Genomic DNA, 17,758 nt, shown 5'->3' with positions numbered 1-17,758 from the left:
AAAGTCAACATGATTGTCTGGAAGTAATGGATGAAGTATTCTCAAGTAGACCAGATCTTCGTGATTTTTCCATCCAGAACCCCGATGTTCAATATTATACAGACGGCAGTAGTTATGTGAAAGAAGGGATCCGCTATGCAGGATATGCAGTAACAACCATAGACAAGGTGATAGAAGCTCGGCCACTGGCGAAAGGAACATCAGCACAAAAGGCAGAATTGATAGCACTGACACGAGCGTTACAATTGGCTGAAGGTTTAAGAGTGAATATCTATACGGACTCTAAGTATGCGTTTTTAACCACTCATGCCCACGGAGCTTTGTATAAAGAAAGAGGACTACTGAATTCAGAGGGCAAAGAAATCAAGTACGCAGCTGAAATCCTACAACTATTGGAAGCAGTGTGGGAGCCGAAAGAAGTCGGTATTATTCATTGTCGAGCACATCTGAGAGGTGATGGTGATGTAACCAAGGGAAATCGGATGGCAGATAGTGCAGCTAAGCGTGCTGCTGAATCAGGAAGACAGGAGTATGTGGGGCATATAGCTGCTCTAATACCAACCCCACTGTCTCAATGGACTCCAGTTTATACAGCTCAAGAAGAGGAGTGGTTAAAGACTGAACCGGGAAAGTATTTGGAGAACAAGTGGTATCAGCTAGAAGATGGAAGAATAGTTATACCAGCATCGCTAGCGGTAGAAATTGTCCAAAATTATCATAACGGGACACATTCTGGGAGAGACAGTACTGAAGAATCTCTTAGAAAACATTTCTACATACCAAGATTGTCCAACTTGACTCAGGCCATTGTACGTAGATGTGTAACGTGTGCTAAAAATAATGCAAGACAAGGACCAGTAAAGCCACCAGGAGTCCAGTTTATGGGGGGACTCCCCATGTCCGATCTACAAATAGACTTTACAGTGATGCCTAAGTCGGGTGGACATCGTTACCTGCTGGTAATTGTGTGCACCTATTCAGGCTGGGTAGAAGCATGTCCTACTCGTACAGAGAAAGCAGGAGAAGTTGTGAGATTCCTGCTACGAGAAATAATACCCCGATATGGACTACCCTGTTCTATAGGATCGGACAATGGTCCAGCTTTTGTTCATCAGTGCCTACAACAACTGACTCATATGCTTGGTATAAAGTGGAGGCTTCATACTGCATATAGACCCCAGAGTTCTGGTAAGGTAGAGAGAATGAATAGAACTATCAAGAACCAGTTGGCTAAAATGTGTCAGGAAACCCAACTTAAGTGGAACGTTCTCTTACCCATAGCTTTATTGCGAATCCGCAGTACCCCTACCAGAAGGATGGGTCTCTCTCCTTTTGAAATTATGTATGGGCGACCACCTCCCGTACTTGGTAACTTAAGGGGGGATTTGAGTCAGTTGGGAGAAGGAATTACCCGGCAGCAGGTTGTAGAGTTGGGTAAGACTATGGAGGAGGTACAGAAATGGGTACAAGATAGATTACCGGTGAATATTTATCCCCCTGTTCATAGTTATCATCCAGGAGATCAAGTGTGGATTAAAGAGTGGAATAATGTACCGTTAGGGCCCAAGTGGAGAGGTCCTTATGTTGTTCTTTTGTCTACCCCTACAGCAATAAAAGTAGCAGAAGTGACTCCGTGGATACATCACTCCAGGGTTAAGCCAGCAGCAGTTGATTCTTGGCAAGTTACAGCAGATCCAGAGAATCCCTGCAAGATCCGGTTGAAACGCACTACTCAGTCGGAGTAACGAGGAATTATTGTGGATTACAAATTTTATTGTTACAGGTGTGAGTGAGAAGGCCATAATAAAGCCTGTCCGCTTACCATCACATAGTGTATAAGCCAGGAAAGTCTCGAAGGGACACCTGTGAAGACGAGCAGAACTCCATTCCCTGCAGCCCTCACATCCTGGAAGCTGAGGTTCCATCGCACGGACGAAGACTGAGGATGACGGCGAAAGATGTGCTTTTGATAGTGTTTATTTATATGTGTTTTTATATTCAGGAAGGTAGAGGTACCGACACTCCTAGCTGTGAGGTATGCATTAAGACTACGAGAACAGGTAATCATATTTCCCAAACCCTAATTTGGCATTCACAATACGAGTGTAAAGGAGATGTATCGAGATGTAGATACTTAAATATAGAATATAGTGTGTGCCATTTAGGAGTAGGAGAACCTAAGTGCTTCAGTCCGGAGTATCAACCTCGTACAATTTGGTTGACTCTCAGGAATGGAGATCCTCAGGGGACCCTAATTAATAAAACGGTGTTAGAATCCGTACATTCTTCGGGTGTTCTGCTATTTGATGCGTGTAAAGCGATATCGAGTGGTAGAAAGCCGTGGAATGTATGTGGGGATCTTAGATGGGAGAGGACGTATGGGTCTAACGATAAATATATTTGTCCCAGTAGCAAAAATAAATATGTGAGTCCTAGATGCCCAAATAAAGACTATAACTTTTGTCCATATTGGTCTTGTGTGGGGTGGGCGACTTGGGGACAGACAGTAGACAAAGACATGATTGTTACTAAGTTGCCTACCAATCCATACTGTAAGTCTATGGAATGCAATCCAGTCCATATTCTTATAAATAACCCCGACAAGTTCTTAGATAAATATGGTAATTTATTTGGGTTTCAAATATACGGGACGGGTTTAGACCCTGGGACAATATTATTTATAGGGATAGAGACTGATACGGTATCCTCCCAGACTCATCAAGTATACCATTCCTTTTACGAAGAGATGAGTATAGATAATAAGATCCCCCATAATGCTAAAAACCTGTTCATTGATCTAGCTGAAAGTATTGCCGGTAGTCTTAATGTTACCAACTGCTATGTGTGTGGAGGTACTAACATGGGAGACCAATGGCCTTAGGAAGCAAAGGAGGTAATGTCCGGTTCTGAGGCAGTTCAACAATTAATATCTTCACAAGCCGATTATCAGATGAGTGTTAGAGGTAAATCTGAGTGGAGATTAAAGACCTCCATCATAGGTTATGTTTGCATAGCAAGGAAAGGAATGATGTATAATACTTCTGTAGGAGAATTAACTTGTCTAGGGCAAAAAGCTTATGATGATGATACAAAGAATACAACTTGGTGGTCGGCTTCAAATGTCTCAGAACCATCTAACCCGTTTGCTAGATACGCCAATTTAAAGGACGTGTGGTTTGATCTATCCATCACATCTAGTTGGAGAGCCCCAGCAAATTTGTACTGGATCTGTGGTAAGAAAGCCTACTCGGAGCTGCCACAGGACTGGGAAGGGGCATGTGTGTTGGGTATGCTCAAACCATCCTTCTTCTTGTTACCTATCGAAACAGGTGAGACTTTAGGTGTTAAAGTGTATGATGTGAATCATAGGAAGAAAAGGGGACCCATAGAGATAGGCACCTGGGAAGATAATGAATGGCCTCCCCAGCGTATCATAGATTATTATGGGCCAGCCACGTGGGCTGAGGATGGTACCTTTGGTTATAGAACCCCTATTTATATGCTCAACCGTATTATAAGGTTACAGGCGGTGGTTGAGATTATCACTAATGAAACATCACAAGCGCTCAATCTTCTAGCGAAGCATAACACCAGGATGAGGACAGCAGTATACCAAAATAGATTAGCCTTGGATTACCTTTTGGCAGTAGAGGGAGGTGTATGTGGGAAGTTTAACCTAAGCAATTGCTGTCTTCAAATAGATGACGAAGGGCAAGCAATAGCTGAGCTTACTAGCCATATGGTTAAACTAGCGCATGTGCCTACTCAGGTATGGAAAGGGTACAATCCAAGTAGTTGGTTTGGTAACTGGTATGAGCGGTTTGGAGGGCTTAAGGCAGTGGTAGGTGGAGTCCTACTGATTTTACTGTTGTGTCTACTCCTACCGTGTCTTATTCCTTTAGTAGTTAGGTCTGTGCAGAGCCTGATAGAAAATATAGCAGAGAGAAAGGCTGCTGCACAGATAATGGCCATATATAAATATGAGGCTTTAAATCAGGGAGAACCAATGCAGGAAGATGAGTGTTAAAAGATTCACATCATAAGATAAGTCTGGTCTGGTTCATGGTAACCTGAGGTATATGCAAACCAAGGTTAAGTGATGCCTCAAGTAATTGTGAAATATCAGAGGCATCAAAGGGGGGAATGTGATGTAATTCCAGTAAAATACAAGTTTAGCAGGCTAAGATTGCCACAAGGCATATGTATGTATATGTGTTTGTAGTATCTAGTTAATTACACGTAGCTAAGATACTGTCATCACTGTACTGACCAGGTGCAGGAATGTAAGAACTGGAATTACGCGTCCCTCTCCTTTGTATCAGATGAGCCACGTGGTTAGACCGGATGGATGAGTTTAGACTCTATTCATTAAATAGGTTAAGGGTATGTGTGGGTGTAGTTAATTGTGGGAGGAGCTACAGTGCTATATAAGGAATGTACTCTATGTATTCAGTACTCAGACTTTGCTGTATTTTGGTGACGCTAGTCCCTCTGAGTCCCGATCGGTGATCCAATAAAGAATCTCTTCCTTCCTGAAGAAACCTGTGTCCATCTCTCTGTGCTTGGCTTCCGTCAGTTTCTCCGGTATCAGTAGGGACTTTGGGGGCCCTAATTGACAAAGGGTGATGGAGCCTACTGTCTCCCCCAAAACCCCCACCCATGAGTGGTAAGTGGGGGCCCTTAAAAGACAAACGAGGGGTCACATACTGTCTCCTCCCAGGTCCCCACCCATGAGCGGCACATGGGGGCCCTTAAATGACAAGGGGTGGGACCTACTGTCTCCCTTCCAGGTCCCCACCCATGAGCGGCTACGGGTGCCCAAGCCATTATTAGGTTAAGGGAGTTAGGTAGAATTTGATTTTATTGCAGGGGTGACTAGGAGCTTGGGGATCCCTAGTCACTGTGGAGGGGAGGCGTGCCTAGGGGTCCCCAAGCTCCTAGTCACCCCTGCAATAAAATAAAATTCTACCTAACTCCCTTAACCTAATAATAGGGGGAGCAAAAAAAATTTTGTGTGTGTGTTCCAGATAGTGATTGAGCTTGTGTGTGTGCCTGCTAGTGAGTGAGTCTGTGGATTCAGGTCTGGGGAACGGGCGGGCCAGTCCATAGCATCAATGCCTTCATCTTGCAGGGACTGCTGACACTCCAGCCACATGAGGTCTAGCATTGTCTTGCATTAGGAGGAACCCAGGGCCAACCGCACCAGCATATGGTCTCACAAGGGGTCTGAGGATCTCATCTCGGTACCTAATGGCAGTCACCTCTGGTGAGCACATGGAGGGCTGTGCGGCACCCCAAAGAAATGCCACCCACACCATTACTGACCCACTGCCAAACCGGTCATGCTGGAGGATGTTGCAGGCAGAAGAATGTTCTCCACGGCGTTCCCTAGACTCTGTCACGTCTGTCACATGTGCTCAGTGTAAACCTGCTTTTATCTGTGAAGAGCACAGGGCGCCAGTGGCGAATTTGCCAATCTTGGTGTTCTCTGGCAAATGCCAAGCGTCCTGCACGGTGTTGGGCTGTAAGCACAACCCCCACCTGTGGACGTTGGGCCCTCATACCACCCTCATGGAGTCTGTTTCTGACCGTTTGAGCAGACACATGCACATTTGTGGCCTGCTGGAGGTTATTTTGCAGGGCTCTGGCAGTGCTCCTCCTTGCACAAAGGCGGAGGTAGCGGTCCTGCTGCTGGGTTGTTACCCTCCTACGGCCTCTTCCACGTCTCCTGATGTACTGGCCTGTCTCCTGGTAGCGCCTCCATGCTCTGGACACTACGCTGACAGACACAGCAAACCTTCTTGCCACAGCTCGCATTGATGTGCCATCCTGGATGAGCTGCACTACCTGAGCCACTTGTGTGGGTTGTAGACTCCGTCTCATGCTACCACTAGAGTGAAAGCACCGCCAGCATTCAAAAGTGACCAAAACATCAGCCAGGAAGCATAGGAACTGAGAAGAACCACTCCTTTATTGGGGGTATCTTGCTAATTGCCTATAATTTCCACCTGTTGTCTATCCCATTTGCACAACAGTATGTGAAATTGATTGTTACTCAGTGTTGTTTCCTAAGTGGACATTTTAATTTCCCAGAAGTGCGATTGACTTGGAGTTGTTGTGTTGTTTAAGTGTTCCCTTTATTTTTTTTGAGCAGTGTATATTAAACAATATGTAAGGCTTGCCACCCCAGATGATTTAATAATATATAAACACTATAATATAATGTGTTAAAATATTACTCAATCATATGGGCTAGCAAGACATAGTCTTACATATTACTTGTGACAATACATGGCGCTTGAAAAAGACCTCATTGAGGTCGAAACGTTGCAATAAACCTGCTTGAAGAACAATCACAGTGAGTGCCTGGGATTCTTTCTATATGCATACATTTCTTGGTTTTTTTTTGCTGACCCTTGCCCAGTAGCACCCTGTGTTTAAATTGATGTGATTGAGTGCGACCCTATCTCCTTTTTTCAATACATGGCGCAATGACTTATGGGGCTGGCATGGATTTTTTTCCAGGGCTGCTGGCCCTGTGCAGTGGTCCTGTCATTTAACCCTGCAATGTAAAACATTGCAATTTTCATAGTAACCACAATGCTTACATTCCAGGGTTAAATCCACCTCTAGTAGCCATCTTCCCGACAACCACTAGAGGGGCTTTTACTGCATTGACCAACTAAAACTCGCGGACGCTCACAGGAAAGCAGGTGGTGAGAGCTGTGCAGGGCCAAGGAAGTCTCGGCTCTGGAAAAAGGTCAGTAAAAAAGCTTTTTAAAGATACTTTGCTGCAAAAGAGGTTGTTAGGATATTACTAAGGACGGGGCACTATAAGGTCTGCATTCATAATGCTATAGTGTGTCTTTAAGTTAAAGGTTTTTATTCGTGTAGCAATCATAGGCAGTGGAGCACAAGACAGGTACATTAAAAGAAATCCTTACAGCATGCAAACATACGACATGCTTATATATTGCTACTGGTTACTGCAGCCACGTTTAGGCCCACTCTAGTGGCTGTGGTCCTAGGAGAGCTCTGGTGTCATCCCATCGTAAGATGTCAAACTGTTTTAGAATGTTTTGACAATTTTACTACGACCTAGCGGGTGACCATGCTCTATCCGGTATTCTCCAGAAGGAGAAGCTGGATGGCTCTCTCAGCCAACAATTGCAGTCCTGCTTTGTTCCAAAGAGACATCTAACTTCTCTTGTTGGAGAATACTGAATTTGTTGGAGGATACTGAATGAGGTGCTGGGACCCACTGGGTAAATCGTGCTAGGTTGGTAAGACATTTTACATTTAGACATTGTCATGGCACTCCTGATACCATACCCAATACTGCCAGATGTAGTGGTTGTAGAGTGTTCGTATAACACTATTTAGTGTGGCATATAAAGAGATCTCTGGCAAACATTTCAAACTTCAGCAATTTGGAAACTGTCTGATAGGGAGTTAACAAGTAGTAACTGGCTGGTTTTACAGTATGTAGCAGAGTATTATATTCGTGCATACAGGCACATATGATGTCATTACATGTAAGCAGGGACTTAGGGATAAAGACAAACTCTGAGACGCACTTAAACAATTTGACTTTTGTTACAGCACAATTCATTCTTTATAACTACAACAATTTGCGAGACTCCCTGCAGCTAAAATCCCATTCCTCACTTTGAGACCTTGAACGAGCAAACTGGCTTATTAATTAAAAATAAAATGTAATGAATTGAAAATGAAATTGCAAAATTTAGGCAGGAGTTAAATTTTCGAGTTTGCCTATAGTAGCAGCGTGGCTTTTTCAGCCTTATATTTGCTTTTTTTTGGTTTTCAATTCACTGTTTGTTTAGTGAATAAACTCCTTATACTTCCTTCCAGCTGGAAGCCGCCATTTTGGCCTGATTTGCCTAATTCAATCATTCTCACTGATTGTTTATATTACAGCTCTAATGTAGCCCATGGATCAGCGCAGCTAAGAGGAATAGGCCTTGACAGAGCCAGGAGGTAGGCATTGCAGCCACAGGAAGTTAGTGACAGCTAGCATGCTGGGTAGGGCGGAGCCATAAGGAGAGTATTTACACCAGCCATTATATTAAGTGGCCATTTTAACTGAACCTAAGCTTACCTGTCAGTTGTGAAAGCTGCCTGCCCTGGAGGGAGAAGGCAGCAGCATGGAGGCAGCATAGAAGAACAGAGCAGTATTGAGGCAGGAGGCAGCATGGAGGTACAGGAGAGGCTGCAGTGAGCTGCTGCTGCATGCTAACTCCCATCAGCCTCAGACAGAACTCAAAGCAAGCCACCATCCTGGACACAAAGGTTGTGGCAGAAATCATGGCTGGTGGCTGCAGGAGCAGCTGGGGGGCCCCGAGCACGTCTGCTCCCCCCCCACGCGGCGGCAGAACAGAGGCCGGCAAGGAGAGCGAGGCCGTCCCAGCGGCAGCCCGGGAGTGACATCGGCAGTTCGGCGGCACAAGAGCCTGTCAGGAGGCAGCAAGGGGACAGCTGAAAACGAGGTCGGAAAGCAGGCGGGAGTTGGAGGGCGGCCGGCGCCGTCTGTTCGACGCGGCGCCGGTCAGGCAAGGTGGCAGGCCATGATGAGGCCGCACAGGAAGAGCGCCCCCTGCTGTAAGGCGGGGGGCGGGAAAGCACGAAGGACAGCGGAATCCAGCATGGCATGATGGCCGCCGGGCAGGGAGAGCGGCAAGAGGCGTCCTGGTGAGTCTTCCCCTGGTGGCATACCTGAGGGACAGGGGGAATGATGCAAGGGGCCAGCAGTGTAAAAGCGGTCCCCCCCTCCCCCAATGGGCAGGCGGGGGGGTCCAGGTCAGCGGGACACAGACGGAGGCGGCCCTGGATGGGGTCAGGGTCAGGTCAGAGGTGAAGGAAGGGGATAGTGAAAGCAGCAGGCGGAGTCTTCACAGGTGCAGCAGAGCAGCTATGGAGGGGAAGGCCAGCAACCAGGATTAATTGAAGGGGCCACAAGTGGATGAGGCGGCCGGGGAGAGGCTAGGTACTGCGAGCAGAGGGCAGAAGAGAGGACAAGGACAGGTGGAAATGGACGTAAGGGACATAGGCAAGCTGGAGCCCCCTGGGGGGCGTTCTCAGGAGCAGGAACACAGGAGGAGCGTCAGCAGGTGTGAGTACAGGAGGGAGCAGCGCAGGGACAATGACAGGCACAGCAGCAGCAGGAGGTCGGATGAGGGATGGAGGAGCAGGTGAGGAGCCCGTCAAGAAGTCGGTGTGGTAGGAGGAGGTCTAGTTCCTGGGAGAGGAGGAGGTCTGGAAGGATTTCACTAGGGCAGAGGTGTGACGCCTGTGGCCAGGAAGGTCAGGCAGCAAGAAGGAGCAGAGATTAGGACGACAGAAGGGCTGGTAAGGCTATATCAGAACAGACTACCCAGGTTATCTTCTCCCAGCAGGTCGAGGAGTGTTACTCCTATGGGCTTGAGGAGAGACCAGCGCGGACAGGAGTCGGCGTCCACCGGATACTCCAGAGCCTGGCAAGGTTGACGGAAGGACAGCGCAGACGGGGGTTCGGGCGGTGAGTGTCATGATCTGCTCTGCTCTGTTCTGATGTCTGGACTTGGCTTCTGGTATCCAGTACTCATTTCAATTCTTGTTTGTTTTTTCTTGGTTTTCTATTCTATGTCTGGTTTTCTTTATGCTGGGATTTCTGGGTTCATTCCTATAGTCCGTCCCTGGATTTCCCAGTCTCCAGGTTTCATTTAAAGGTTTGTTTTATGTTGCCACACCCGTTTGTTTTCCATCATTCACTCTGTTTCGGTGTTCCTGCAGGCAGCTCCTCAAGGTTTCTGCCCTTTCTTGCAGGTGCGGTGCTGGCCGGACAGAAGAAAGGTCAATGCAACTGGGGACTGTCGGGAAGACTTGGATACGGGTGTTCCGGAGGCGGTGGGAGTCACGGTGTCAACTGTCGCGTCAAGAAAGGAAAACCTAAGGCAGGAGGGGTACTCGCCGGGGCTTCAGCCCCGCGTTTGTGGCTCGGAGCGGCACCGGTGACGATCAGTGCGTTGCTGCCGTGGCTAAGGCTGCAAGCCTCCTACGAAGGCGCTAGTTTTATGGCTGGGAATGTTGGGGGGGTTTTCGCTATTCCATTCAAAGTCGAGTGGTCATGCGAGGAAGCCCAATTGGGGGGATGGCGGGCCCATTACATCCCAGCCATTAGTGGATATCTCCGTGGGGGGTGGTCCCCTAGAAAGGGGCAGGCAAATTCCATCTGATACAAAACTTAATCGCACCCGAAAGGGGCATCAGTAAATGAGGACATCAACGCGGACCTGTTCTGTATCTTTTGCATCATTCGGCTTTGCCTTCGAGTTGGTTCGGGGGAGCGGGACGCGTTCGATTATTGACGACCCTTCCATCTTTTGGGTTGCATGTTTGCAGGTGCCTATTGGTAACCTCTGCTTGCCAAGGGGCAGTTCCATTTCATGTTCCTACTTCGGGAAGTTGGTTCCGTCTAGGAGTGGGTGGTGAAAGAGGAATCAGGAAGGGGTTCCTTAGTACATTATTGGTAAGATAGCTTGTAGTGTGGGCTCGGCTGGGCCAGGCCGTTGTGGACATACCTTACGGTCGCGGGAATCCTACCGCACGTCTTAGCTTGGACTGGAAATTGTTTCGGTGGTAGGAGAGTGTCAATTGCCTGGGGATCAGTTGACTGCACTTCAGGAGTTCAGGGTGCAGGTTCGCAGGTCCAAGAAGGTCATGCTGAGAAATCGCAGTGGTTCATAAGGCAGTTTCGAATTTGCATGTCGGGTTAGTCACGAGGAATGGGTCTGTAGCCGTTTCATTGCAAGGCTACTTGTGGAGCCATTGCGGGTGGTATCGAGTTGTTCACGGATGCCTCTGGAAACATAGATTCCCGGGGCATACCTGGAAGGTAGGTGGTGCGCGGAGCGGTGGCGGGAGGCATGAAAGGTAAGTCCTCTTATTCGAAGTTGGCATCTTTTGAGTTATTTCCATTGGGAATGGCCGTGGCTCTAAAAGGTGAAGGATTAAGGGACGAAAAGTCGTAATTCACGTACAATACGGCGGGGTTCATGCGGTTTACCATCCAGCCGGGTCCTCGGTTCAGGAGGTACGCCGATTCGTATCACTGTGCAGGTCGTTTAATACTGGGTGCAGGCACGCCACGTGCCTGGTTGGCGGAAGGTAGGGGCTGGTTACTTGGCTTGCGCACAAGGGAACAAGCTGCGAATGGCGGCCCCAGGGGGCGCAGGAGGAGGGACAGGCTAGTCTGGAGGAAATGTGGCAGCTCGAGACGCCATGCTTAGAGGATCGATACAGAATCCTATGGCACCGGGCACGGGGACTGCCTATGTGAAGGTTTGGGATATGTGGGACGAGGCGGTTGGTTTCACTGTGGGGTCCCAGTCAAAGGAGTGGCGAAGGGATACCTTGCTGTAACGGAGCTCCGTGTACTCCGACCGAGTACCCTCCGTTGATGGATGCTCCTAGCGCTCTCAGAGGACTCCAAGCACTGCAGACGACACCACAACCACCGCAGGCTCCACAACCGCCGTAGCTTAACTGGAACCGCGCCGTCTTCCTTCCACCCTGGATCGGCTTCTGTCCTCCAGGACCGTGTGGGGAAGACCTCTCCTCCAGGAGAGCGTAACAGGAACAAGCTCTGAAAAGAGCTAAGTGATGGGAATGGAATGGCAGAGCATAGCAATCCCCAGTGTGATACAGCAATTCCCTCCAATAACGAGACAAGGCTACGTTTTGAAGGGTCAAGAAGAACCGAGGACTGGAACACCCAGCCTGCTTTTTATTAGGAACAGATACACACAGGACACTCCCAGGGGGAGGATGAAAACAACCAATCATACGCATGGTAACACCCCCACGTCTCCTCCCCTCAGATAAACACATAACATAATTATCACGTACAATATTTTACTCAAGTTCTGGATGTACCCCAAAAACAGGGGGTACAGCTTTAAATCAGCCCATTTGGATGAATAGTTCGGGAGATACAGAGTTCCAAAGTTTTGACCGACCGCACAGACCAACTAGCCGAAAATAGTTCCATGAGTTTTGGCCTTGCGGTCGGTCTCCGTTCGCACGGTAAAAGACACGAAATTCTTGCCATCCATTCGCATCTCCGTGATCGCTAGAATCCCCATATCAAGTTAAGTATAACTACCGAACGGCCGGTCGTTCGGTAGTTTCCGTACGAAGTTCTGGGTGCATGGAGGTCTCAGCGGTGTTCGCCTGTTTGCGTATCCGATTTTAGTTCCATGCGTTCACAGGCAAACAACGCTGTTCATGCGCAAGATGGCCGCGAACACGTGTAAGTCCCGAAATGGCGGCCATCTATTCGGCACACAAAGGATTCGTATAGAATCTTACGAACGGTTTTACTACCGAATCCCACCAAGGCATTTAAACATATTTTATGTGTCCATAGTCTCTGTACAGCCCATTTAAAGAGCCACAGGCAGCACAATGAAAATTCATTAAGCCCAGATATAGTTTTTAACGTGCAATATGTCCTGGGGCCATAGTCACAGGGGAGGAGGCAGGCAAGCAGGCCTCTCCAGGACAAAGTGGTGAAGGGCACTTCGTCACACTTGCTGTGGTTCCTAAGCCACTTGTTCTTTCAGCGTTAGCTCCATCGGCAATGGAAAGGAGCATGGCGGCATTGGCGTTAGGGTTCAAACTGACCGATTGGGAGGAAGTTACGGAATGTTGTCACGTCCATCAGGCATCGCGGGTCTTACGGAGAGGCAGGGCTTGAGTCCTGCAGGAACACGTGGGAACGGCGTTCCTGCACTTTTTTTAGAGCAGGAACGCCGTTCCCATTTGTGGTCCTGCAGGCACTCAGGGAGTGGCAAAAAATGCCGCCCCCAAATGCCCCTGTGTTCCCCCTGTCATGGGGGGCCCAAGAGGTGGCCTAATGGCCACCTGAAGGACCTCCCCGGCCGGCTCTTGTCTCGCTGTCAGACGCGGCGAGGGAGCTGTGTTCTCCCTGCTCCCTCTCGCCGCACGCCGTTTGCTGATGCTGGGAGCCGGAATATGACGTCATATTCCGGCTCCTGGCATCAGTAGACAGCCCGCGCGGCGAGAGGGAGCAGAGAGAACACAGCTCCCTCGCCGCGTCTGACAGCGAGACAAGAGCCGGCCGCATTGAAGCCCCCACTGGACCCCAGGGACAGGTCCACGCCAGCTCTCCAGGTAGGGAGGCTGGGTGGACATTTTTAAATGTAAAAAAATATATACAAATAATTATTGTGTATATGTATGTGTATGTGTCTGGGAGTGAGTGTGGGGGTGTCTGGGAGTGAGTGTGGGGGTGTCTGGGAGTGTACGTGAGTGTCTGGGAGTGTACGTGAGTGTCTGGGAGTGTACGTGAGTGTCTGGGAGTGTACGTGAGTGTCTGGGAGTGTACGTGAGTGTCTGGGAGTGTATGTGAGTGTCTGGGAGTGTACGTGAGTGTCTGGGAGTGTACGTGAGTGTCTGGGAGTGTACGTGAGTGTCTGGGAGTGTACGTGAGTGTCTGGGAGTGTACGTGAGTGTCTGGGAGTGTACGTGAGTGTCTCTGAGTGTACGTGTGTGTCTCTGAGTGTACGTGTGTGTCTCTGAGTGTACGTGTGTGTCTCTGAGTGTACGTGTGTGTCTCTGAGTGTACGTGTGTGTCTCTGAGTGTACGTGTGTGTCTCTGAGTGTACGTGTGTGTCTCTGAGTGTACGTGAGTGTCTCTGAGTGTACGTGAGTGTGTGTGTGCACCTGAGTGTGTGTGTGTGCACCTGAGTGTGTGTGTGTGCACCTGAGTGTGTGTGTGTGCACCTGAGTGTGTGTGTGTGCACCTGAGTGTGTGCGTGTGCACCTGAGTGTGTGCGTGTGCACCTGAGTGTGTGTGTGTGCACCTGAGTGTGTGTGTGTGCACCTGAGTGTGTGTGTGTGCACCTGAGTGTGTGTGTGTGCACCTGAGTGTGTGTGTGTGCACCTGAGTGTGTGCGTGTGCACCTGAGTGTGTGTGTGCACCTGAGTGTGTGTGTGCACCTGAGTGTGTGTGTGCAAACAAGTTTTGGGGTTTTTTTTGGTGGTGGCGTGGGGGTGGAACTCGAGTGAGTTCCCACACTTTATTCCCCAGGACTTGACCCCTGCGGAGAGGTATGAAATATGTTGGTGCCGGGCGGCTGGTTTCCTTGGGTAACGCAACGCCTGGTGGTGTGTTACTCTACTTTTGCGCTGAGTTTGTTTGCGGTGGCCTTCTCGGGGGCTTGGGGCAATTCGGATTGGGGAGCTGGTGAGTGCCTTTCAGGCTGGTGTTGGGTGGTTCTACACTCGGTTGTCGAACCTCAGTCGGTTAAGGTAACGATTCGGTAGGGTTGTACAAGAACGGATGTGTCTGGTAAAGGAGGTTTGGTGAAGCTATATTCCTTGCCGGGGTCAGGGGTACGCCCTGCATCAAGCGCATCATGCTACTTGGAGCTTCGCCCGGACATCCCGGGTGGCTTACTGGTAAAAGGGGAGGGATCGGAGCTGTCACGATTCAATTCCCGCAGGGGTTTGTTGGAGGGGACACTTTGGGGCCCATTCTTCCCGGATAATGGCGGCGTCAGAGGCACCCCCCTGGTTTTAAGCAAGGACCTGGGGAAACGTTTTGTAACGGCTTACCTTGCTTGGGAGTCTGTAGCGCAGATATATGCTCACCCTTGCAATTAAACACAGGCCAAGGTGGTCAGGTAAGAACTCACCTGGCCTGTGAGTCTGTGCACGGGGGCTGTGCAGGTTAATACTCCAAGTCGCAGTACAGAAACGGATAAACCAGGAGAATAGTCGTGGGTAAGCCAGAGGTCAGTGGGTGCCAGAAATCAGGATAAGCGAGTAGAGAGCCGAGGTCAGAGGATGCCAGAAGTCAGGGTACAACGAAATAACAATCCAAGGTCAGGAGAACACGAAACAGCAATACTTGAACCAGAGTCAATGAACTGACACTGCCCTCAGGGAGAGGCAGTGTCTTATACCTGGCTAATTGGTGATCAGCCACAGGTGTGCTGAGAATGTTGGAGCAGCCACAGAAGAACGTCCAGCCCCGAGTGCTGGATACAAGGCAAGATTATACTTCAGGCAGTTTCTAGAGCTGTATAGTGGCTCAGAGGCAAGAGAGCATGTCCAGGATTGCAGAGTACCCAGGTTCAAGTCCCTTATCAGGCACTTCTGGGGCGACCTCGTCTGGCCGTCTGGATGTTGCGGTGAGAACTGTGACACATTTAGGCAGGTGGGAGTCAGTACGGTTTAAGTCCTGTTTACGGCCTGTCTATTTGGTTTAATGGCTATGGACGTATGGGTTTGTGTTTGGGGCTATGCCTTGTTGTTAATTACTTACGTTTCAGGTTTGGTGACATGGCTGGTGTCATCTAAGGGGCACAGAAGGGAGCCGTGGTTCAGGTCAAGTGCAACTGGGCTTTCCTTTGGAATTGGTGGAGCTGGAGTGGTTTTGGTTTTTGGTGGCAAGACATTAGTGGAGAAAATTTTCCGGAAGGTCCAGGACATTCTGGTAATCCGCGAGGGCGGGAAGGATATCGTTATGGTCCCGGAAAAGGAATTGATCAAGTGGAGGCAGAGGGAGGTGGACTGGCTATGGGAGCTGGCCACAGGTGTGGTGGTGGTGCGGTCCGAGATGGTTCCTCGATTACATTGGAGACACACTAGGTACCCGGCCGCAGGGGCTCGGTGTCGAGGACGAATTAATAAAAAATTGATGGCAGTATTTATCAGATGTGTGGGCGGTGTAACAGTGAGACACAACGAACTGGGAGACAAGCTCCCTGGGTACTCCAGGGGGGATGGCGTACGTTTTCGGATGTAAGGTGTGATCTGTTTAAATTGGGCCTTCAGGAAGGCATTCAACAGGCCTTATTCCAGTTTAGTTGATTTCCCGTTTTTTCACAGTGGCAGTGAATGGCCTGGTTAAATCGGAGGGTAGATGGAGGAGAAAGTGGGCATCCTGAGGTTTAGTGTGGATTGGGCAGTGTTGCACGTGGTTGGTAGGTTCGAGCCCGTCGGTGGCTCCGAACCTGGGGGTGTGGTGGTGTCTTGGTACACCCTACACTGGAACTGGTGGGTAGCGGTGTCTTGGTACACCCCTACAATGGATATGGTGGGTAGCGATGTCTTGGTACACCCCTACAATGGATATGGTGGGTAGCGGTGTCTCGGTACACCCCTACAATTTAACCTGGTGGAAATGTGGTCATATTGGGTGCCCAGTTTCTGTATTAACATGTTATTTCGATTCTTATCTATTGTTATTATTCTGGGGTCATTGCTAGGGGTATGTTATGTATATGGGGGGATGTTAACTTTAATAAGATTTGTTGGCAATGACCCCATTTGTTATCCTTATCCCTATTATTTTATTAATAATTTAATAAAGCTGTGGACTAATTATTTCCAACACTATAACCTGTGTCCGTGTTTTAATGGGGGTTTGGGTAAGGTTAGAGCATATGCCGGCAAATCCGACTGTGCGCCTGTCATGACAGTCGATACATTCTGACAGTAGGAGGGATGTGGAAGGAGTGGAGCTCAGTACACAAGAGGAATATAGTTCTGCATTTTACTAAACAAAAAACATTATAATGTATCCTGGTGTTGTATTTAGAAATGAAAGTATGAAAAATTATTTTATTCGCCCCTTGCGAGTCTTCATTTGTCAATATCAGCATTATCCAATGCAGTCCACCACACTCACAAGACATATACTAATGGGAGGACAATCTATCCTAATCAGTGGTATTGATCGCTGAAGAAGCAGACTTCTAGCCTTCATTATCTCACCTGTAGGGGGGAGGGGTCAGAATGAAGAGGACCCTAATCAATGTGTCGCTTTTCTTTAACTGCCGAAGTACCAGGGATTGTCTGTGTTGTCGTAAATATAAAGGGTTTTCTTCCCAAATTAAATGTCCTACTCATTTAGAGGAATATTCCAATGAAAAAAAAAACTTTGCATGTGTGTGTGTATATATATATATACATATATATAATACTGTCTATGTATATGTTTAGTTAAATGCATTCCTTATTCTTTTAAGAATACTGGGCCTTTCTAATTTTTTTTTAAATGCTATTGGACCTACCTTTATTCCAGTGTCAGGATGAACTTACTGCAGCCGGATCCTCTTCCTCCAGTCTTTAAGACTGATTACTTTAGTCCACTCTGATGATTCTCATATGAAAGCCCTGAGGGCTTTGACAACCACTCCAATCTACCAGCATTGAATCCAGTGTTTCTCATACAGGGTTATTCATGAAAGTCAGAACTCAGGGTGAACGCAAAGTGAATTTCAAATTGAAGGTACTCTAGAAACCTTGTGTGATAATGTAGAGGTATGGACCACAGGCGCCAAACTCAGCCAGCTAAATATTAAACTGTACATAAACAGTTTGACAAATTACCAGTAGCCAACACCCGGGGACTCCTTGCATGATAAACAGCGGTGATCTCCATAGCCGTTAGGGTGTCTAGAGTGTCCCTTTAAGATACAGTGATTGTTGTACTTGGACTCTCCTTTTACACAGCAAGGCTGTATAGCAGGATTTATAAAATAAGAACAGTCTAGAGCAGATTGTAATGTTGGTGAAAATTTACAAAACTGTCTTTCAGGAATTAACCAGGGATGTTGATCCGCTTTAGCATCATTTCTAATTGTTGTGGTTGTGGTAACGCAGGGAAAATATCTTAAAATAATTTGAATGTATTTTATTTTTGGGAGGGGTACTGCATTTATCTCTG

The sequence above is a fragment of the Pelobates fuscus genome, chromosome 7, assembly GCF_036172605.1.
Source record: "Pelobates fuscus isolate aPelFus1 chromosome 7, aPelFus1.pri, whole genome shotgun sequence".
NCBI classification, from domain to species: Eukaryota; Metazoa; Chordata; class Amphibia; order Anura; family Pelobatidae; genus Pelobates; species Pelobates fuscus.
Note: the sequence above shows the minus strand (reverse complement) of the source record.